Genomic DNA, 17,971 nt, shown 5'->3' with positions numbered 1-17,971 from the left:
CCATCTTTGCCGGACCTAACCCTCGTGGGAAACATCTACTTAACCCCCGGATTATCCATAATCTGCCGGGGTCATTTAGTGTTTCTTCACTCGGTTTAACCGAAACTAGTCCAAACCGGAAACCGAACTTTTGTTTACTAGTTTTGTTAAAATAGTTGTTTAAACATGTTTATTGCTAGATTTGAGTTTCAAAATCATTTTTACAAGTTCTTTGATATTAAGCATATGGAATCCATCTATGAAATCCTTGGGAGATGGAAACCGAACTAAACCGAAACTTTTGCTTAAAAGACTTGTAGTTAACTTTTTAGTTGTAAAATTTAAGTTTTCTTCATTTATAAACCAATATACAAGTTCTATGATATTTGGGCATGTAGAAACCATCTATGAACTATTTGTGAGATGGAGACCGAACCAAACCGAACTATACCGACTTTTACTCGCTTAAGACACACAAGTGTGTTTTTAGCTATCAAGACTTGTATATTTCTTTAAAAATAGTTTACAAACTGATTTTAATTATTTTCTTAAGTACTTGGAATTGTTGGATCCAACTTGATCTCATCACATAGTTTGGACCGATAAAACCGAACACTCGCTTAAACGTGCGTTGTTAGTTCTAAACAATAGATCTACATTCTTGGTTAAGTGTTAGTATATTTTAATGAGTTATCTCATAACAATTAATATGTTGGAAAGTTGACTTTGGGTTTGACCATTTGTCAAGACCCGAACTGACAACCCGAACACTCGTTAAAGACCCGTTTTAGTATCTTTGTCCCAAAGGAACTTGCATTTTAGCATTTTTCCCACCTTATTACTTAACATTGGTTAAGTAAATATTAAGGTTAGATACTTTAACCCGGTTTCGAGCAAACTTACATTTTTAAAGGATTGTTATTATAAATTCTTAAATAATTACATTTTAAACCTTCAACTTTAATTGTTTACTTTTTGCAACAATTATTTTATTTAAAGATCTCCAAGATAACCATTCTAAATCCAAGATTTTATTTTCATTTAGGCCTTGCTCGTTAAACTTCATCCATCCGGTTATTCATCTTTTACCGATCAAGTTTTATACTTGAACGTGAGTACTTTCATACCCCGTTTTTCTACCTTTTGTTTTGGGGTGACATTTCATACTTATTCAAATCAAATGCTTTATACTTGAGTCTTAAACCACGAACGTTATTGTATACTTTACTCTAATAAATGCTCGATTTGGTGTTCTATGCTTACATGATTATATGCTTATGTGTTTACCGCTTTTGGAAGGTTGATTCATAAATCCGTGAACCATCTGGTATTCTCTTATGGCACGGTGCCGTTAATGTATTCTTATTAACGACCTCATGAAATCCGAATCTATTTGGTATTCTCTTATAGACGGTGACGCTAATATATTCTTATTAACGACCTCATATTATCCAAATTATTGCTATTTATTTGTTGTTTCGTATACAAGATTGTGGCTTTTCTGTTATATACATATATGTTCAAAAACTATGAATTGCTCACCAACCTTTGTGTTGACAAACTTTATTTTATGAAATGTTACAGGTTTACATCTCGTTTGATTCGATGCTTGTGGAGAAATGAAATCCAAGACCTTTAAGTTATTTAGCAAAAATGAACAATATTTGATTTGCTATATTTTGTTATATCTTGATGTTGACTATCTCTTGAATATTGTTATGTGACATTTTCGATGTTGTGAAATGAAATGAGTTTGTTAAATATTGTCGCTTTAAATAGTGTCATGCGCTTATGAGCAATCGTTGCACCCCGGCATGTTCCGCCGCCTTAGGTCGGGGTGTGATACCTGTCATGGCCAATCAAAGTTTGCCACATTGCAACTCGTGCAATCATAGCGTGCCACGTTGCACCTTTTATTAATGATACATTAATTTCCACTTGTCCGGATTTTCCATCTTGACTTTTATTAACTTCACCATATCGCTACCGTTTTGATTAGCTTTATAAACAACTAGCAAAATTCCCGGCGCGTTGCCCCGGGTTGATGTTATTGAAAGTCGTACTCGTACAACTTATCAAATTGTGCAGTGCGTCTGCGAGTCGAGGTGAATTTGATGGGTGGCAGGTTATGAAACCAGTAATTGCCCCCCCCCCCTATCTACGCGTCGGGTCAATTAATAAAACCTCAACGTTGAAACCTGGGGAGTTGGTAAAACCCGAGCGTTACCGATGAGTTAACGCGAATTCAGTTAGTATCGATTACATTCTTTATAGTATAGGCACCATTGGTAAAACTTTAGCGTCCAAAAATATATATGTTCATCAAATTAACATATACAAAAATTAAATTATTAAAAACGAAGTCTGTTTCGTCTGTAAACCCAGGCGATGGAAAAATCCAAACATTGTCAGTTCCGAGCATTGAAGCGGTACTGGACACGAATTCGATCGGTTTCGGCTACGTTTGTTACGGTAACAGAGCTAAAAAGGAAAATAAATATAAAATTTGAGTGGACCAGTGGGGTGGTGTAAGGCTGTCAGCCGGTAAACTCGGGTGTTGGTAAAACCGAGCGTTGTCAGTCCCGGACGTTGAGACGTTGAGTCTATGCGAACTGGGTCGGTTTTCGTCACGTTCGTTATGATATCAGAATTAAAACAAAAAAAAAACAAAATTATCATTCGGTCAACTTTCATTATGTTCGTTACGATACCAAAACGAAAAAAAAAAAACAAAATTGTACGGACAAGTAAGGTGCCGCCAAGTGGCCCAGTGCCGGCTTAGCGGCACCAAACTTGTAGGTTATATATAGTAGATAATGGTCCTTACAAAATCTCTCTAAATTAATTTATTGACTAAAATTCTAACATCCTATTTTTATCATGGAACCCTCCATTCAATATCAAGCCATCATTAAACCATGTGTAATTGTGTATAACATACGTAAAGTAGAAATGAAAAAAAAATCAAATAGTAAATAAATTGATAATGAAACGTACACTACACATAACCTTAGTAAATAAATTAATAACATTACTAAAACTTTTCATCAAAACTCTTTAGTCTTTTGTTTTGCTTTTCATTCTCAGGTGTTCTTCAGCAAATATGTCAAAACATATTATTTCAATTCTCATGAATAAAACACCATTTGATTTAATTTTTTTAACAGCTAATTTTATATAAAAAGAAAAATTGACGCTCGAAAAAAAAATTAACTTTATCTTCAAATCATTTCCAAATCACCCGCCACATTATACAAATATTCCTTACACCACATTTCCTTCTTCTTCGAATAATTACACTACTCGAGCCAATTTTGTATCATATCTGATTACATTGTGGAAGTAACTAAAATATGAAGTTATTTACAAAACGAGATCCAAGCCTTTTCCACAACAACACACAAGATGTAACATCCGAATTTCACTGAAGTAATAAGAAAATTATTATTATGCTTGATTGAAGTTTATTGTTTATTTTAAATAATAAATATTGTTAAGGAGCATAGACTTGAAATTTGATGGGCTTAAAGGATGAGCACGAGCTTAAGGTCCATGGGCCAAGAGTATAAATACGCTTAAACGCTCCCTAACACCAACACACCCATAACAAGCTACCAAGTATCGGTTTAACTCAGAATCAAGAAAGGACTTCACCAAGGCATAGGATCGGTATTATATTAAAAGAAAACGTGAAAGGCTTAACATCAAAAACATGATCTACAAAACCCGGATTTCGGATATAGACTCAATAAGATACGTTTTCGTTAAAAAGGTAGTTCATTTGATGCCAGCTTGTCTTGAAAATTGGTAGGTTGTTAGATCGGATTATGATATAAAGGGAAGTCACAAACTTGATAATAAACGAGCTATTTGGACTAGTTTGTGTTAAGCAAGTAAGGTTCGGTTCATAAAAAGAATGGGTTAAGGAAAGCGGTTTGAGCCGAAACTCATCATGATGATAAACCAAGTAGACTAAATTAATAAAGTTGCATACCGGTGATGTAATACGAGAATATGTTAGATGGAACCGATCAAATTAGATATACGAAGACGAAGTGAAAATGAAAACCCAAAACCTAATACTTCTTACAAACCAAACAAGATATATATAATTCGTGTTTTATAAAATAGGGGTGAGCTGGAAAACCGAATTAACTGAACCGAAACCGAATAATCAAAAAAACCGAACCGAGGCATTAACCGATGGTTAATTTTTTAGTTTTTCGAAAAACCGATTTTTGGGTTTAGGTTCGGTTATCCATTTAAAAAAAACCGAAAAAACGAACCGAACCGATTGGTCGAATATAGTTTTCTACGTGTTTTTTTAAGATGTTATGACTGGACACAAAACACCAAAAGAATCTACCATTAACGATGATGAAGATTATGAAGATGCTAAAGATTAGGTTATGAATAAGATAATGAACGAAGATTCAGGCCAAACTTTTAGTGTTTTTTTAATTAAGAACTTTGTTGAATTTTAAACTCTACTACTCAAATAACTTTGTATTTGTTTGGTTCCACATAACAAGTGCCTATTTTTGTATTTTAAATTCAATATATATGAGGTAGTCTATTTTTTTTAATTCTTTTTTTTAATGTCTACTCACAATTAAGAAAATCGAAAATAACCGAAAACCAATCGGTTGGTATTCTAAAATAACCGATAGCTTCGGTTTCGTTTTGAGTTTCACCCAATAACCGAACCGTGCTCACACTGCAATCGCAAACGGAAGGGTGGCAAGTTGATCATTTATTGGCCGGGTCTGGTCCATCCTATTTTTCTTTATTTGATGGAAGGTAAGGGTCAATTTTATTGTGGAGTCGGGTTGTCTTCAAATGCCCAAAACAAAGTCACTAGTTGGGTTAGTCATTCCGTATGCATCACTGATTCATCAGAGTAGCAACAACTCCTAACCAATGGTACGTGAGTAGCGCAAACATTTATGTTGCAAGACGTCTTTAAATATTTAAGGCCTCATGTATGAAATGAATGAGTAGATGGTGAACACAAACGGTTAAAACACATTTGAGCATATGCGTGATTTGGCATGCACACATTACTTTAAATTAAATTTAATAAAGAAAATAAAATAAATCAATCGTAAAATCAAATAAACACGGTAAATTACTGATTCAACCCTCCCGGATGACCTCAAACGTGAAAACAAAGGGTCTTGATCCTCGACGCGTTCCTATTTTCGTTAAACGCAATAGTAGAAGTTTCTTTATTATCATATTCGGAATTGAAGATACATTTAACAATCTTCAACTAAATTGGGAGCTAGAATTTACTTTGTATGAATTTAAACCTGTACATAAATGAGATACCACTCAACGCTTATATCCGAAGAACAAAGTTCTACAGACACTATTAATAGACGCGTGATTTGGCACACACATTGCTTTAAATTAATTGAGTAAATAAAGAAAATAATAATAAGTCAAATAAACACGAAATTTATTGATTTCACCCTCCCGAACGACCTCAAACGTGAAACTAATGGGTCTTGATCCTCGACACGTTTCTATTTTCGGTAAAGGCAATAGTAGAATTTTTGTCTTTTTTATCAAGTTTGGAATTAAAGTTACATTTAACAATCTTCATCTTCCAAATTAGGAGCCATGTGAATGACTCTAAACCTATATGTAAATGAGAAACCGCTCAACGTTTATTTTCGAAGAACAAAGATCTACAGACAGTATAAGAAATAACACAAAACTACCATTTTCGTTTTCTATTTACATAGTTCCACAACCAAGTTTAAGGAAGAATTTACTAAATATAAATGCCACAAAAATCACTAGAAATTTATTAAAGATTTTCCTAATCAAGTCTATATGCAAAAAAACAGCTACCGTTACACCACCTTCTTCACCGTCAAATCCTGCAAAATACCAACACAATAATATTATAAATAGTTAAATACTACTCCCTGCATCCTTTTGAAAGTGTCCACATTTCCTTTTTAGTTTGTCCCATTACAAATGTCCGATTTCAAAATTTATTAGTTAATTTCCAAGTTTACCCTTACACAAATGCAATCATTCAAACTTTCTTAAAATTTGTGCTTATATATGTCAAGGGCATTATTGTCATTTATTAAGCAAAAATGCAATCATTCAAACTTTCTTAAATTTTGTGGTTTTCAAACTATGAGTCTATGACACTTGTAGAGGGACGGATGGAGTATCAAACTGGAAGTTTTTCAACTTCGAATTCGAGAACGAACTAACCGTAAAGAATACTTACCAAATTTGAAGTTTAAAATCGGTTTGTTATGTTGGTGTGCATTGAATCCTAGACTGTTAGACTTTTATCCGGCTTTTACGCACCATACAGTCTCAGTATCTAAAACATACTTTATCTGCCACAAACGATGCACAAGAAAAAAAATATAAATATATTTCGAGGTAAGAGTGTTAAAGAGTCATTTAATTTTCTTAATCACGAAACAGAAACAAGATTTTATCGTTTTTTTCATGATTTTAGCAAACAACTTCAAACTAGCTGCGAGATAAAAACCAACTTGCAACTTATTATCATGTTTGAGTAATCCATTAGATGCCACGTATGCGAAAGAGAATAAAATAAAAATAAAAATAAATATACTCACAACACATACATATATCGGTAATAAAATGTAAATTACGACTTATTATCATGTTCAGCATGTGTTGAACAAATCATTTAATGCTATATCAGTAATAAACTGCAACTTAGTAATTAAAATTTAATAGTAAAATCACTAATGTATTTTTTGTATCATGCTTTATAAACTGCAACTTTGTTTGTTTATTTCGTCATACGTTATAAGGACGAAGACAAGCTCGTGTTTATTGAAAAACAAAAGAAAATCCTTTTAACCCCGTTTGTCTGATTTAAAATTGGTTACATGATCCCAAAACAAAAAAAAAGGGATAAACTTAACGATATGATGAGTAAGATTCATACCTTATATGTGACGCAATTTATCCAGCATTCTATCCCATTAGATATTTGAACGTCCGCCGTGGCTTGTATTAATGCCAAATCTTCATCCTCACAAGCATATCTTTTTTATTTCTGCATAGCAAGTTAGTAACAAATTAAAGCACACGCTACGACAACTACTAGATTTGCATACGCTTTTTTCGATGCAGCTTAAAAGTATGATTTTTTGTCAAAATATTTAACCTTACAAACACGTAAAAAGAAACAGTTACATGCAAATATTTACACTTTTGCATAAGTGTGAATGATGTGACGAACAAAAATAACCGAGATTTTGTAAGTTAAATACCTTTTTAAGAAGAGAGGGGCCTGCTTTTTCCCAGGAACAACCGGAACTAACTGATTTGTTGGATAAGCTTCAAAATTTGTGTCTACTGAAACGGTAGGTGCTTCTGATATGTCACATCCAGGGTCCATTAGCCGAATAGTCAACCGGGTTTGACCAACTGTTTTCGATACAACCGACTATCAAGAAACAAAAAAACTCATTAACCATTGTTTTTTGCACTACAATCAGAAAAAATAAGGGCATTTTGGTACTTACATTTTCAAATCTGTAAATGTTATCATCATTAGCAATCACTCTTGCATTCGCATAATAGAGTTGATCTGCATATCTTCTGGGATTTCTTATGTGTTCATAAGTATAGAGATGAAGAAGCTTGTTATCAACTTCATCCATAGCAATTGCTAGCAGCTGTGGAAGGGTATTATCGGCACACAATTCAGTCAATAAGGGGGGTATCCCTGGGTCGGTTTTGGGCTAAAACCGAAAACTGTTTGATTTTGGTTTGGGTTCAGTCCGGTTTTTTCCGTTTTACCATTTGGGCTTAAAAATTTTGGACAGAATTAAAAAATATCCGCCAAAATAATAAAGTTGGGCCTAAATCTTTTTGTTAATTAGAAAATTGATTATTATACATTCAGGCTAATATATATGGGTAAAACGCTATTCTTTTAAATTATTTAAAATTCAAAAAAAAAATGTAAATCCATAACTTCGGTTCGGTTTGGCTTTTTCGGTTTTGTTACATGCAAAACCGAAACTGAACCGAAAGTTCGGATTTATTAAAACATATGACCAAACCGTCGGGTTTTTGTTTGTGTTCAGTTATTTCGGTTTCATGCAAACCACTAATTTCATTAAAATTTGTTTTTGTAATGATTTAGGGTTTTTATGTTAAAGATAGAATTCGGGTGAGTTTTGACCCATTTGACCCGTTTCCTTTTGAACAACGTTTTTTTTATATTACCCATTTAACCTGTTGAGATAAAAGATAACCCAAATGCAAAATTGCCACCTTTACAAAAACAAAAAAAAAACAATCTTGTAGAAATGCAAAGACGGCAACCTTGTTTCTCAGCATGAGCAATTTTGGAAATTTGCAGAGCTATAAATGCAAAAATTAGTCGCATTTCTTTTTTTTTCGCAAGAAAAGACGGTTTGTTTGTGACAAATAAATGATATAAAATAAGCATGTCACCTGTTTAGAAAGTTTGTAAATCAGCTTGTCTAATGTGAAGAGAGGAAATGACCAATTTCCAAGAATAGTTCGACATTCATCCTCATATTTTGCACTGTCAGTATCACCACCAAGAAAAGCGTAGAGTAACTTTATAAATCTGCACCAACATAAAACAAAAATTATAATAATTATCCAAACAACTATCTATTAATTAATTTAAAAGATGTCAAACCTAGCATATGAATCATTAGGCGTTGTATCATTCGAACCCTTCCATTTATCATTAGCAGAGTTTTCCTTTGCCTCCTTCAATCTTGAATATAACGTCTATACATTAAAAACAAATAAATAATTAAATACCAACAAAATACGAATAAAGATAATCGATATTTAGATTGCCACATTAATGCCAAACCAGGAAAGAGTCAACATGGACAAAATATGACCAACATGTCAGTTGCCACGTCAGCGCTTCGGTCAGGTTAACTTAAATAAAATTTGGAAAAGTTTGTAAACTGTAACATAATGAGTCTTACTTGATGGAGTCTGAAGAAAACATAGAAGTCATCGTTCCCATAGAAAACGCGGGGGCCATTTTCGTCATTATGTGACACTGCAGGTGCGTATTTTGCAACTGGCTTTACTGTTTCAAGAAATCGTTCTTCTGCTTCACCTTCACCTTCAGCCTTTTTATCATCAGCAGTGTCACTAGATGATCTATGTGCACTTGCTTCTTCACCTTCATCGTCTGCTTCATTTTCTAAACCGTTTTGGTAATTTTCTTTAGTGCCATTTTCTCCAAATGATGCAAAATCATCTTCAAAATCTCCATTTGGAGATATTTCACCCTCCTCTCTTTCTGTATGGACATTTTTTTCCTCAATTTGTGTGCCTTTTTTCGCGATGAGGTGAGGGCGAACTGGAACATTAAACATGGGTTCCACAAAAGTAGTCCAGACTTTCATGAATTTGTCAAACTGTTCAATGGAACAATTTTCTGGTATATAATATTTCATGAGTTGATATATGTCAGCATGAACATCCAAATCACAGTACTCAAATTCTTGATGTGGTGTACTGTTATGTCTTTTCACAGAAACAAAATACTCATAAATGTTTTCTTCTTTAGTTTTTTCTTCACTGATTTCCTTAATTTCCAGTAATAATGCTGCATTATGAAAGAATATGTATTAAGTTTTATAAGCTTAGTAAAAAAGTAAACTTTTATGAAGTTACATTTTTAATTACCTTTAGCACTCAAGCGCTTTGAATCCTGCTGTTTGAAATAGAAGCTGCGATGATCAAGAGATTTGTGATAAACTTTTGCATAGATTTCTCTCCAAATTTTATTAAAACCAAAACGACATCTTGCCCATTCTTCTTCTTTTTGCTTCAAACGAGTTAATATTACTGGTAAAGCAAGAGGGGCGTTCCTTTTTAATACAGCCATCGCATCAAGCCGTTTATCTCCATATAAGCGTTCAATGCACCTCAAATTTAAAGCTGAATAACAAACCAAAATAATGGTGAAAAATATGTAAAAGTATATAAAAAAAATGATTAATGACTTATGAATTTATTATCATTTTCTCACCAGTAAAATGATCTTCAACTCGGACCACACCATCTCTTCTGATTGAATTATTACTAATCTTATCTAAAAGTAGCTCCACGCGTCTGATTGTCACATTCACAGATTCTAATAGCATGTCCAGTTCAAACCTGAAATAAAAGTCAACATGGTCAAAGTTACCAACACGTCAGCTGCGACATCATCATTATAGCGAGGTAACCGGATCAGATTACTCAAAATCAAAACTTTTAAAGTTGGTAACTCGGATTAAATTCTTTTGGAAGCACGCTACCATTTTATGGATGTAAACGAAGTTTGTTACCCCAAATAGAAATCAAAATAAAGGACATTATATTTATAAATAAAATTAAACTTAATAACTGTAACATACCTGTCATCTTCGCATCTAAATAAGCTCTCTTCATACTGGTTTTTACGCATTTGCTTAGAAGAGTAATCCTCACTACCGGAAGTAACAGACACCCAATGATCATTCAACACCTCAGCACCAATATTGGTTCGCTGACTTGCTGAAGGAATTGGAAACTGTTTCAAAAAATAATAAATCAACACATAAGAGAATAAGGTAAGAGATATTAATTATATGTAGATAAATGTAAGATAGTTACATTCTTTGGTAAAAGCCGGTAACTTGGAGTGCATTGTTTGCAGTCAGAAAGGTCAAGTTCATGAATTGGTTTTGCTAGATACTCATTATTGCTTGGAAGCAAAGATGGCTTAAATCCTGATGCGTTTTTACTGCCATTGATCTTGCGACACCTGCCTTCTTCTTCATTGTCATGATCTTTATCACGATCTTGATCCTCTTTCAAAGATTCACTCCGCAAAGAACCTAGCAACATATATAGTTAGAGATATTTTTTTTTACTTTTACAAGAGTCAAAAGGATAATTATATTCTCATTTGGCGATCAAATTACAGTGTTCACGATGCTTACTGTTTTTTCTCACTTTGATCAATGAACTCACTGACTTCTTCCATAAGATCTGGATAAGCTCCAAGTAGATCATTCACCTAATGAAATATAAAGTTTTTAGTTTACGATTACAGAACCCATTCAAAAATAAGTAAGTTTTAACAAAATAGATTGTCCAAAATTTTTTGTAACGACGGATAATCTGATAGTGATAAAGATACCGGCCCATATACAAGTTGTAATAATTGAATATTGGGAATTAATTAGTTAATCTTAATGATGATATGAAGAGTAGATAAATTTACCAACACTTGCAGTTCTGGTCGAGTAAGATTCTCTGTACAGTAATGCCTAATGCACTTTAAAAATGCATGATAAATCTCTGAGTTTTGTAATCTTTCTTTCACCTTCTCACGGAGACTAATCACTTGTTCACGCATATCTGCCCAAAGGCCACAACTAATTTAAATAAAAAATTTAACCCGATATAATAATTAATATTATGAACTAGCACATACCTTGATGAAATAGTTCTGTGACAGTATCTTCAAGCGTGTTATTAGCAGATCTATGTTTGCGGCTAGCTTTGTTCATCGCATGATTATCAAAATCTTATCTTGTGAATGTTGTACTCTCTCTTCCCTTCTCATTTTTTCTTTCTTTCCATGAATCTTATGGTCATTGTCATGACAACGATCCGCTGCGTCAGCGGTGACATCATGACAAGCAATATCTTTGTGGGTCCTACTGGAACGAACTTCACGATTGGATGCTGCTGCTGAAGTATCAGGTATAAAGTTGGTGAATTCATTGACTAGATCCGTATGGTTATGAAGAAGAGCAGCAATCTGTAGAATAGGAAATTATTTAACAAGTTAAGAACCCGACACCTTGAATATATAGTCAATGAATAACAAACCTCCTGGTGGACTCAGGAATGGATTTGGTTCCCCTTTTGTACATATTCAAAATCTCAATAAAAGATTTGTACACATGATCATCATCGCCTTGGGATCTCCTCTGCAAGCATAAAGTGTGTTTGATAAAAGTTGTTAATCATTATACTGTTATACAATATATGTCATGTGATATTTTAGTTATTATTATTACCTTAATTTTCATTACAAGTTCTAACGCATCCTCAAACTCCACATCTTTCTTAACTTGTGGTTCATCATCTTCTAGTACAAACACATTGAAACCTAATAGTAGCTTTTGGTGCCCTTTAAACAGTTCTTTAACCAATTCTACAGCGTCCCGTTCTAGTAACCCTATAACCAAATAAAAAAAACCATTAATCATTATACTTCATCATTACAAGGTTAACAAAGCAACAGTTTAGCCAAACCTTTCATCTTTATAATCTTTCATAATACCAATAAACTTTTCAATGTATCCTTGTCATCATGAAATGTGTCTTGCACGTCCTTAAGATAAGCAACTACATCACATTCTGTCACCTTAGGTGCACTCCCTCCACACGTAATAATTTAAATAAAGTAAACAATTCATTCAACCATTAAAAAAAACTCTCATATTTAACCCTAAACTTATAGCATCACATCTCATTATCACAAATCCTAACCTTTTGTTTTAACCATAGGTGATTAATTCACTTGTGCATCAAAATTAATCGCATAATGATCTAATATACTTTCGCTTTATAGTTAATAAATTTGCTTAAATCTATGTGACAAAATTAGAAAAGTCATTTTTAATATAAAAAAACCTTTAATGTACAAACAAACATTAACGGACGCAAACGAACACCTTAACCGAACGTACACGGACACAGTTGAACGAACATGGCCTCTGTTCGCGGTCATATTTAACCCTAAACTTATAGACCTCATTAACACAAATCCTAACCTTTTGTTTTAACCCTAGGTGATTAGCTCCCTTGTGCATCAAAACTAATCACATAATACTCCTATATATTTTTGGTTTATAGTCGATAATATTGCTTAAATCCATATGATAAAGTTAGAAAAGTCATTAAAAATTTATTTAAAAAAAAAACACAAACGAACACCTTACCGAACGTTCACAGACACAATTGAACGAACATGGCCTATGTTCGTGTCCGTTCATTTACTTAATCGCACAAAATTCCTTGTTTATGTCTGTTCATTTATTAAATGAATGAACATAAACGAACTTCCCACCGATCATTTCTTCGAGCGTTCAGTCTGTTTACAGCCCTAATCTTTTATATACACCTCTCGTATAGTCGTCTTAACCCTAAACTTATATAATTAGACCACATTAACACAAAAATTTAACCTTTTTTTAACTTTAAACCCTAGGTGACTAATTAGAAGATAAGTACACAAAAGTACAAACAAATCACATAGCAAAATCTTCAAAACCTACAAAATTAACCTTCAAAAGACACAATAAATCACAACTTTACTCTTCAAAATTACATCAAAATGTATCCAAATATTAACACTTACGGTTCCGATACGATCGGCCGCGGCGAATCAATGTCATCTCTAGACCTCTTCATCCCTGTAAACACAAAAAAAATAAATAAATAAAATAAAAAACCTGAATTTAGCAATTAAAAAGCCTAAAAAACCTATATTATCAATAACTGTTTACACTTCTTTACAGATCACCTTATTATTCAACTAAAATTGCAGCATTAAACCTTGAATAAAAAAAATAAAAATAAATAATAATAATAATAATCCTGAAATTAGCAAGCTAAAAAACCTAAATTATCAATAACTGTTTACTCTTCTGTACAGATCACCTTATTATTCAACTAAATTGCAGCATTAAACTTTGAATTCAAACTAATAATAATAATAATAATAATAATGATGATAAATTAATAAAAATAATACTGAAATTAGACCTAAAAACCTATATTATCGATAACTGTTTACTCGTCTGTACAGATCACCTTATTATTCAACTAAATTGCAGCATTAAACGTTGAATAATAATAATAATAATAATAATAATAATAATAATAATAATAATAATCCTGAAATTAGCAAGCTAAAAAACTTAAATTATCATTAACTGTTTACTCTTCTGTACAGATCACCTTATTATTCAACTAAATTGCAGCATTAAACCTTGAATAATAAAAATAAAAATAAAAATAAATAATAATAATAATACTGAAATTAGCAAGTGAAAAAACCTAAAACCTAAATTATCGATAACTGTTTACTCTTCCGTACAGATCACCTTATTATTTAACTAAATTGCAGACATTAAACTTTGAATTCGAAATAATAATAATAATAATAATAATAATAATAAATTAATAATAATACTGAATTTAGACCTAAAAACCTAAATTATCTATAACTGTTTCCTCTTCTGTACAGATCATCTGATTATTCAACTAAATTGCAGACATTAAACTTTGAATTCGAACTAATAATAATAATAATTAATAATCCTGAAATTAGACCTAAAAACCTAAATTATCGATAACTGTTAACTCGTATGTACAGATCACCGTCAACAATTGCATATTATTATTAATATTCAACTAAATTGCGTCATTAAACGTTAGAATCCGAATAATCGTAACTAATAATAATAATAATAATAATAATAAAACGTAAACAGTAATATTAAACAGAGATGAATAATAATAATAATAATAATCGTACTCTGCAACAGCAAACTATACGTACAAATGTGTGTATGTATAGGCTCTTGTACGAATGCAGAGGAATTTAGAGAGAAATTGAGGTGTTTGTGTGTGTGTGTATAGAAACTATACGTATAGAGATTGTATGTAAAGACGCAGCTGAAGGTGTGTGTGTGTGAGTTCTGAAGAAGAAGAAGAAAGAGTTGAGAGTCGTGTTGACGTCTTTTATTTAGTCAGTGTGAACTCGCTGATTTGGGAACCGGTCATTGCCGGTCATTTTTATATGCGTTTTAAATATTTATTTAATATATTTTTAAAGACCGAAAACATATTGTCCAAAGGTTCAATATGGTAAAATTTGGTTTGAATTGGATTCGAACTTGAGATCTTACAGAGTTGCAGCTTCATTTTCTCTATAATACCAGATGACCTAAGAGCATCTATGATAATAGATTTTTAAGAGGTGGTTTTGAGTGTTTGTAGGGGGTGTAAACGAGTCGGAATGCTCGTTAAAAAGCTCGATCGAGTTGAGTTTAATCGAGCATGAGCCTGAGCTCGAGCCTAAAAGTAAGCTTCTTTAACAAGCCCAAGTCCGAGCTTCACTCATCGAGCTCGAGCAACAAGCATATCGTTTATATAGTTTTTAAAATATATTATTTAATAATTATTAATTAATATATATTATGTGATAAATAAATAAAATAACTAAATAATATATATTATTTTATACAAAAAAGTTATAATACGAAAAATATATAAAAATAGTTATAATTATATAAAAAATAATTGATAAATAGTAAACGAGCTGACACCGAGATGAGCTCGAGCTTTAAAATCTACCCAATGACCGAGCTCGAGCTTTGTGTAAGTTAAACGAGCTGAGTTCGAGCCTATTCGAGCTCGGGCTCGGCTCAGCTCATTTACACCCATAGGTGTTTGCCTACCTCACTCATTTTTATCTATTGTGGGTGTAATTTTTGTCATCCATTTTAAAAAGATCTTTTTTCTACATAAAACAAAAAAAAACATAGCTTTTTGTAGGCAGTGGGCCCGGGTGAGAGTTTTAGGGGTAAAAGATAATGATGATGTGACAATGTTTTTTAATGTGTTTAAAACTTTTTATTGTGAGTTTGGAGTGTTTTTATTTTATGACAGCTGAGTATGCATGTCTTTTTTTGTAAGTTTTTCGTAGTTGTCAATGTGGATGCTTTTATGTTTATAAACTTCGCATAAGTGTTGCTCCAAAAACTAGATTCAGTAGGTTGTGTTAAATGGGTCCTACATCTTATTTATTTATTTTTCTACTTCTGAACTCCTTTCTTTGTAAATTTGTCACATTAGTAATATATTCTCCTAATACTTGTATATTTTAAAAAACAAGACTCATTGAATTGATGTTTTCAAGGATAAGGTACAATGAAAATTTAGAAGAGGGGTGTATATATGGTTGACTTTTTAAAAATATACAATTATCATATAGATACTATAAAAAATTTCAGGTGTATCGTTTCTACATGTATCTACTTAAAAGAGTTAGCTTTGTATAATTTAAACGGAATTTGGATATTAATAATCCACATTAGAGATGAAATCGGGATCGTACCGGTACCGACCGATTCCGGTCCCGAAAATTGTGAATTCTTGGTACCGGTACCGAAATATTTGGTTCGGTACCGGTACCGGTACGGAACTGGGATTAAAGGTAAAATTCGGGAAATAACGGTCCCGTCCCGTACCGGTACCGAAACTCAAAAATTTGGTACCGACGGTACCAAATCGGTACCAATTTCGGTACCGGTACAGATTTTGCTCATCCCTAATCCACATTATGATATACGGACTACTAATCCTTCTAAGCAATTCATAAACACTTCTACTTTTTTTACTTCCTTCATCAAGAACGACCTCACTTTAACATAAAAAGAACTTTGTATGCATATAAGGGCGTATTTAATACGCAATCATTTCTAACTAAGACTGTCAAATCGTATAAAGTTGTATACATGTATGGTATCGTATACTATATTTAAAACAATAGATATAATAGATATGACTATTATATGATAAAATCTAACGAGATATGGAGATGTAAATATTCTTAAAAGTAGTGATTTCTTAAACCACACATAGTGGACGTTTTGAAGGGAGAGAAAACACCCCACAGCCCCCAGAACACCGCCCCGAGGTGCTATTTGAGGGAGGGGGGATCGACCTTGGGCGTTTTGGTGAAAGCGTCGGTGGGGGAGAGCCTTGGCCAATTATGATGTTTTCCTTCACTTTTATATTTTTATTTGTCAAAAAAAACTAGAAAAAAAAATTAAAAATAATAATTATGTAATGATTGAAAAAGGTTGGTCCATGAGAGTTTATACCACTATATACCACATTTTACATAAAGCCCTCTTTATGACGTGTATGTCATGTGTCACATAACACCATAGGTGGAGCTTTCCTACTACAAATGATCTTATCAAATAAACAATTTTAAGAAAACGATGAATTTGTGATTTTCTTCCTGGTTGTTATTATTTTTGTATTTATTCTTGTTAATAACTTTTAAAACAATTAAGTTAATAAAAAATATCTTCGATGAAAATATATTATACATGCATCTACGGTTGAATTTAATTCGGGGTTAATTATATAAATCCAACGAAATATCCTTAAATTCTAGTCAAGCTACTCTTGAATTATTATTCTTAACTTATTTAGAATAGATTTCTATTATATATGACTTTATTTACTTAGCATTTTTGTTTTATTACATCTCATTTCCAATGTTTGAGACAATAATATTTTGCGATTTACATGGCAAGAAAGTAATTTGAGTATGACCATACTCAAATTACTTTATTGCCATATGGTCTAGAGGTGCACATAAAAACCGATTAACCGGTTTCTAACCGTTTTGTATATTATCTTGTGACTGGTTACTAACCGGTCTAATCCTCACCGGTTAGTAACGGATCCAAACCGCCGGTTAGTAACTGAACCAGTTAACCGACTTTTTTAAATATTATTTTATTAAAAATCGGGTTTTTTTTTTATTATTAACTGGTTAAACGGTTCAGTCTAACCGGTCAAATCCGTCTCTCTAACCAGTTACTACCCGACCCGAAAACCGGTCTAACCGGTTAATTCCCTCAAAAAAAGCGGCTAGCATATTAACCGGTTAATGGTTCACCGAGACTATGACTGAGGGCTCACTATACTTGGGCTTTCTATATTGGCCCACTAATGTGTTCAATTATAGCTCTAGATTCCAGGATCCCAAAATAATTCATGTTAGAACTTTGAAGTGTGGTGTACCGTGGATACACATCAAAATACAAAATCATATAAGAAGGATTACTCATATAATAGTAACCAACTTTGAAAGTTGTTTCAATTAGAAAACTGATGT

The 17,971-nt window shown here is 32.6% G+C and overlaps 1 pseudogene across 1 annotated transcript in view; it reads right to left on the bottom strand.

Moving 5' to 3' along the window:
• LOC143544700 (paired amphipathic helix protein Sin3-like 3) overlaps window positions 1–12,550 on the bottom strand; it is a 129,408-nt pseudogene extending 116,858 nt beyond the window's left edge. The window contains exons 1-16 of the transcript XR_013137293.1: window positions 12,535–12,550; window positions 12,298–12,423; window positions 12,060–12,220; window positions 11,869–11,969; window positions 11,468–11,797; window positions 11,255–11,391; window positions 10,962–11,047; window positions 10,642–10,771; window positions 10,404–10,558; window positions 10,034–10,161; window positions 9,688–9,942; window positions 8,976–9,607; window positions 8,672–8,766; window positions 8,458–8,596; window positions 7,518–7,670; window positions 7,263–7,438 (exon numbers count right to left, since the gene is read on the bottom strand). The product of XR_013137293.1 is annotated as a paired amphipathic helix protein Sin3-like 3 (transcript). The remainder of the gene's footprint in view (window positions 1–7,262; window positions 7,439–7,517; window positions 7,671–8,457; window positions 8,597–8,671; window positions 8,767–8,975; window positions 9,608–9,687; window positions 9,943–10,033; window positions 10,162–10,403; window positions 10,559–10,641; window positions 10,772–10,961; window positions 11,048–11,254; window positions 11,392–11,467; window positions 11,798–11,868; window positions 11,970–12,059; window positions 12,221–12,297; window positions 12,424–12,534) is intronic.
• Window positions 12,551–17,971: the final 5,421 nt, after the last annotated feature.

Source organism: Bidens hawaiensis, unplaced genomic scaffold, assembly GCF_021521415.1.
Source record: "Bidens hawaiensis isolate Kalapana, Puna unplaced genomic scaffold, B.hawaiensis_p1.1 tig00013690_1, whole genome shotgun sequence".
Lineage (NCBI taxonomy): Eukaryota > Viridiplantae > Streptophyta > Magnoliopsida > Asterales > Asteraceae > Bidens > Bidens hawaiensis.
Note: the sequence above shows the minus strand (reverse complement) of the source record. Positions and strands in the feature narration are given on the sequence as shown.